We start from the raw sequence: 6,702 nt of genomic DNA, 5'->3' as shown, positions 1-6,702 counted from the left end.
CTCCCAGCCTGCATTTCACCCTTATCTGTCTCCCTTCTTCCCTCCCAGCCTGCACTCCACCCTTACCTGTCTTGCTTCTTTCCTCCCAGCCTGCACTCCACCCTTATCTGTCTTGCTTCTTTCCTCCCAGCCTGCACTTCACCCTTACCTGTCTTGCTTCTTTCCTCCCAGCCTGCACTCCACCATTATCTGTCTTGCTTCTCTCCTCCCAGCCTGCATTTCACGCTTACCTGTCTTGCTTCTTTCCTCCCAGCCTGCACTCCACCCTTACCTGTCTTGCTTCTTCCCTCCCAGCCTGCACTCCACCCTTACCTGTCTTGCTTCTTCCCTCCCAGCCTGCACTCCACCCTTACCTGTCTTACTTCCTCCCTCCCAGCCTGCATTTCACCCTTACCTGTCTTGCTTCTTCCCTCCCAGCCTGCACTCCACCCTTACCTGTCTTACTTATTCCCTCCCAGCCTGCATTTCACCCTTATCTGTCTCCCTTCATCCCTCCCAGCCTGCACTCCACCCTTACCTGTCTTGCTTCTTCCCTCCCAGCCTGCACTCCACCCTTACCTGTCTCTCTTCTTTCCTCCCAGCCTGCATTTCACCGTTACCTGTCTTACTTCTTCCCTCCCAGCCTGCACTCCACCCTTACCTGTCTTACGTCTTCCCTCCCAGCCTGCATTTCACCCTTATCTGTCTCCCTTCTTCCCTCCCAGCCTGCACTCCACCCTTACCTGTCTTGCTTCTTCCCTCCCAGCCTGCATTTCACCCTTACCTGTCTTACTTCTTCCCTCCCAGCCTGCATTTCACCCTTATCTGTCTCCCTTCTTCCCTCCCAGCCTGCACTCCACCCTTACCTGTCTTGCTTCTTCCCTCCCAGCCTGCACTCCACCCTTACCTGTCTTACTTCTTCCCTCCCAGCCTGCACTCCACCCTTACCTGTCTTACTTCTTCCCTCCCAGCCTGTATTTCACCCTTATCTGTATCCCTTCTTCCCTCCCAGCCTGCACTCCACCCTTACCTGTCTTGTTTCTTTCCTCCCAGCCTGCACTCCACCCTTACCTGTCTTGCTTCTTTCCTCCCAGCCTGCATTTCACCCTTACCTGTCTTGCTTCTTCCCTCCCAGCCTGCATTTCACCCTTATCTGTCTCCCTTCTTCCCTCCCAGCCTGCATTTCACCCTTACCTGTCTTGCTTCTTCCCTCCCAGCCTGCATTTCACCCTTATCTGTCTCCCTTCTTCCCTCCCAGCCTGCACTCCACCCTTACCTGTCTCCCTTCTTGCCTCCCAGCCTGCATTTCACCCTTACCTGTCTTACTTCTTCCCTCCCAGCCTGCATTTCACCCTTATCTGTCTTGCTTCTTTCCTCCCAGCCTGCACTCCACCCTTACCTGTCTCCCTTCTTCCCTCCCAGCCTGCATTTCACCCTTATCTGTCTCCCTTCTTCCCTCCCAGCCTGCACTCCACCCTTACCTGTCTCCCTTCTTCCCTCCCAGCCTGCATTTCACCCTTATCTGTCTCCCTTCTTCCCTCCCAGCCTGCACTCCACTCTTACCTGTCTCCCATCTTCCCTCCCAGCCTGCACTCCACCCTTACCTGCCTTGCTTCTTTCCTCCCAGCCTGCATTTCACCCTTATCTGTCTCCCTTCTTCCCTCCCAGCCTGCACTCCACCCTTACCTGTCTCCCTTCTTCCCTCCCAGCCTGCACTCCACTCTTACCTGTCTCCCTTCTTCCCTCCCAGCCTGCATTTCACCCTTACTTGTCTCCCTTCTTCCCTCCCAGCCTGCACTCCACTCTTACCTGTCTCCCTTCTTCCCTCCCAGCCTGCACTCCACCCTTACCTGTCTTGCTTCTTTCCTCCCAGCCTGCATTTCACCCTTACCTGTCTCCATTCTTCCCTCCCAGCCTGCACTCCACTCTTACCTGTCTCCCTTCTTCCCTCCCAGCCTGCATGTCACCCTTACTTGTCTCCCTTCTTCCCTCCCAGCCTGCACTCCACCCTTACCTGTCTCCCTTCTTCCCTCCCAGCCTGCATTTCACCCTTATCTGTCTTGCTTCTTCCCTCCCAGCCTGCACTCCACCCTTACCTGTCTCCCTTCTTCCCTCCCAGCCTGCACTCCACCCTTACCTGTCTCCCTTCTTCCCTCCCAGCCTGCATTTCACCCTTATCTGCCTTGCTTCTTTCCTCCCAGCCTGCACTCCACCCTTACCTGTCTCCCTTCTTCCCTCCCAGCCTGCACTCCACCCTTACCTGTCTTGCTTCTTCCCTCCCAGCCTGCACTCTACCATTGTCTGTTTTGCTTGTCACCCTCCCACCCCTCATCCTTGTCCATGTTTCTTCTTTCCACCCCAACCCACCCTCCTGTTGTCTGAGTTGCTTCTTCCTTCCCACTTATCACCCTATCGGTGTATGGGTGGCCCACCCCCATGAGCTATAAGAAAACAATATGCTCTGACGTGACCAGTGCTGCCCACGTGTTTTGTGCTTTTTTATCCTCCCGTTGACGTACCCTCCCAGTTTCTTATTGTCCATGTTACCCACCCTGCCAGAAGAACAAAAAGCACTGTGGCGCTACCAATGCTTGTTTCACATGCTATTACTGCCTGGGCATTGTTGATGTATGCCAATAACCAATCATTTATGTGCTACACTTGATAAAGTCTGTTTACTGCTTCCTGTGTTCTTTTTTCCAAATAAAACCAAGAAAATTGTGTTTCAAAATCAAAAAGAAAAGTTTCTGTTTAATACAAAAAGAAAGCAACAGACAACTGAACAATTTTCCTTGCAAAGGACCCTCCACTGCCAGGTTATCCATATCGACTATTTTTTTTAACTTTTCTTCCATATAAGCTAGAATACTTTTTTTGTTGAAATCTACAAGTTATGCAGCAAGTGATGGATCTTGTGGGAATCCATCATTATGCGGAAAACAGAGAAGGGGTAAAATAGCATGATTCCAGGGGCTCTGACAATAGGTGGCAGCAGTATATAGTTTGTCCCCACTCAAAAAAATGTTTCGATGAGAGGCAACAGTGCAAGCTTCACTGTATTATATAAGAATTCGAACATACTCAGCAACACTGGAGAGCTGGGCGTGCTTCCTTTTCCAAGTTGGCGCTCAGGAGTGGCCTCCTCTTCCCCATCTTCTGCAGTCACATTCTAAACCAAAAAAGTTATCAGCATTAGCACATTTCCTCTGCGCTTCTACAACGAGGCTCTAAAACCGGAGCAAACTCCTCTCCCTTCCTGCGGCAGCTACACAGAGCGAATATCCCGAACAGCGTGGGGCTTGGTGACCCCAGAGCCCCAGGGAGAAGCCAAACAAGGTATGTGTATGCCTTCTCCTGTTGGAATTCTCTCTGTGCGCTTTGCTGCAGCATTTCCTGGTTGCAGTTGCATGCTGCCAGCGCCTTTCCACTAGTTCTGGGATTCATATGGAAGTTGTATCTGTATCCATAATTATGAAGGAAAAACAGGTGTTTGCGCACTTGAGATGCTTTTTTGTTTGGCTGTGGGTATGCTGTCTTTAGATTGTGGTGCAGTTTCATTTGTCTGCAGTCCAACAGCCTGAATCACGGTTTAAAGGTTAAATTTCCCATATGAGGCTTTACAAGTGTTTGCAGGGATAATATTCCTCTGGAGACAACTGAAGCACAAAGTGTGGCATAAGAGGTTCTTGCTCCACCGGTCACTGCACATCTGAATGAGTGGGTTATACCCGAGGGGACGGACATGGGCGTCTACTTCGTGCTCATTTTTTATAAATTGTGTACTGTTTTTTTTCTTTAACATCTAAGCATGTGTTACATTAAAGGCTTAAATGATTAGAAAATGTGTTCTACACCCCATAGACATTTTCTTCACCTATGGGTAATATATTGTAACTTTAATATTTGTTTTTGAGACTTTCTTCCATGGTTTTGCTCAGCTGTGTTCGTTACATTGTGCATTATGTTTCTTCTGCAGTGCTCTGCCCTCAATTGTGTTATGCTAAATTGGGAGAAAAAAAAATGTATGCTTCATGTTTTGGACATCAAGACACTCCTTTTACTTGTGATCAGCAAAACAGAAAGGTCCATAGATTCCCAAGTTTAAACAACGCTTATATAAGCTCCTTTTTTAGGTGGTTGGAGACACACTCGAAGCTCTGGACCTCTTGAGCTTCATAAAAGAAGACAGGTTTAGGAAAAGAAGAGTGTGTACTCCAGAAGTCCTTTAGATTACAGTGCGACATCTTTATCCAAATAAGTACTTGTTGATCACTTTTGGAGTACACACTCTTCTTTTCCTAAACCTGACTCCTTTTACTTGTACATGTTTTACTTCAAAATATCGGCATCGCAAAATGCTTCATGGTCATTTTGGGATGTCATTTTGCTGAGTCAACCACATGATTTTGGCGAGGAATAGCAATGTGCTGTTGCAAACATACAGATATATATATTGCAAGGATCATGCGTCGAATGTTGCCTCCAGACAGTTCTTAGTTTGAACCACAAAACCTTAAAGAATGTACTTTAAGTAATCCTGTCCTAATTTGAACTATATTAAGTCAGAACTGTACAATGTATATACTTGTGTAGTGTGTAGGGCAGGCACAGCCTTTCAGCATTCAGCTCTATATTTGTGGATTACGTTATTTCATTTTCAAATCTGTGTATTTACTTCCTTGAAAGGTTCTCTTTGTTCAACAGAACAGGACTCCACAGTTCAATCACATTAAGATCATTCTTTACCATTTCCAGCAATCTGGTCATAATGGCGTCTCCTTGAGACAACACATCTTAATATGGCACCTGACCTGTGCTGAAACACCACGCCCTCACTGCCAGAACCAGGAAGGGGCATGAAGGGGACCGGTGAAGAAGAACAAAGAGTAAGGAAAGCAACATCTTAAACATCAACAGGCAGGAATTTAGGGCCAGATGTAGGTGGCCATTTACCGGCCGGTAATTGGGTTTTTGGGATGTAGGGGGCCAATTTTACAGAATCTGTAAATTTACCGATTCGGTAAAATACCGAATCGGTATTTTTACTGATTCTGTAACTTCTAGATGTAGGTGGGACTCTTCTGAGTCCCAAAGGCCTTTCAGAATCGGTATTTTACCACCCAATCCAACCCAATCCAATTGGGTGGTAAAATACCGAATCCAGGTGTGCATGCACATGTGTGCATGCACGCCTATGCCATGTGACAGACAAACATGCCCTAAGGTTATTCCAGAAACCTTTTTTAAAACACTTGCACAGGAAACCGAGGACAATATGGCTGTCTGCTTAGACTCCACTGCATCAGGGGTTGATGTTGTGGATGCCTATGTAGAGATATGCTCACGGATTTCCAAGAATTTGGAGTCTAGAAACGGCTCACATTGTGAGAAGGTGTTTATTAAATGGTTCGACAAAAAGTGCTCACTTGCCCATAGTGCCCTACTTAAAGCGCTGAAACTTAGACCTAGGGATAGGCTAATTGTGGCGAACCTTCATAAGGAATACAAACTGGCACTTGCAAATCGCAAGAATCAAATTAAGGAAGAAGCCTGGGATCATCTTCAATCTACAGATGTGTTGAGAGACAGCAAAACATTTTGGGCTGTCATCAATCAGTCGTTTTTCACTGAGGAGGGGAAATCAGATATGGACTGCGTAATTGAAGATGAGAGTTGGCTTAATCACTTTAGAAACATCTATGACATTGAGCCCGGGGTCCCTACTCCCCCAGACTTAGTTGTACCTCGAAACAATATGTCCATTAAGTTTAACACCTCTGAAGTGGAAAAGGCGATCAAAGATACTAGCAAACATAAGGCCCCTGGCCCTGACGGGGTCCCTGCAGATCTCTACATCTTGTACCCACAATTCTGGTCCAAAATTCTAACAAACGTTTTTAATGCAATACTCACCGCAGGCTCCCCATCTTCTTGGTCAACCTACATTATTGTTCCGATTTTCAAGAAAGGGAACAGGGGGGACCCTGCTTGCTACAGGCCAATCTCCCTGCTGGACTCTGCCGTAAAGATCTTAGGCAGAGTTATTTTACAGAGATTGGGAGATTGGCTTGAGGGGAGTGGGGTTTTTTCTGATCTCCAGTACGGTTTTAGGGCACACAGGGGGCCCATGGATCAATGCCTAAACCTTCATTTTATTATTAGCAAGTACACAGTGGTGAAGGAGGGGCTTCTATATTTGGGTTTTATGGATCTTTCTTCCGCATTTGATTTGGTCAATCGTTCTAAATTATGGTTTATTTTGCGGGACATGGGTTTGGACACTACGTTGGTTAATTTTCTAAATGATCTTCACCAGAATTTGTCGGCTTCTGTTAGAGTTACAAGGGAGGGCAGATGTACCGAGCAATTTAGATCAAGAAGAGGGGTCAGACAAGGTTGCATTCTGGCCCCTCTCCTATTTACGCTCTATATTAATTCTTTGGGTAAATCCCTAGATCTGGCCACCCTGGACGTCCCGCGTATGGGAGGGACGGCTATACCGGTCCTCCTGTACGCGGACGACGCCGTCCTACTTGCTCGGACTGGTACTGGATTACAAAGATTGTTAGATCATTTTGGCTCCTTTATGGAGGCCTTAGACTTAAAAATCAACACCTCGAAATCCCACGTAATGGTGGCTGGTTTACGCAGGAAAACCAAGAAGATCAAAACCTTTAGATGCAATGGAACACCAATCTCTAGGCTACCCTTCTTTTGTTATTT

The sequence above is a fragment of the Lissotriton vulgaris genome, unplaced genomic scaffold (assembly GCF_964263255.1).
Source record: "Lissotriton vulgaris unplaced genomic scaffold, aLisVul1.2 SCAFFOLD_5683, whole genome shotgun sequence".
NCBI classification, from domain to species: Eukaryota; Metazoa; Chordata; class Amphibia; order Caudata; family Salamandridae; genus Lissotriton; species Lissotriton vulgaris.
The sequence above is the reverse complement of the archived record's forward strand: the minus strand, read 5'-3'. Positions refer to the sequence as shown.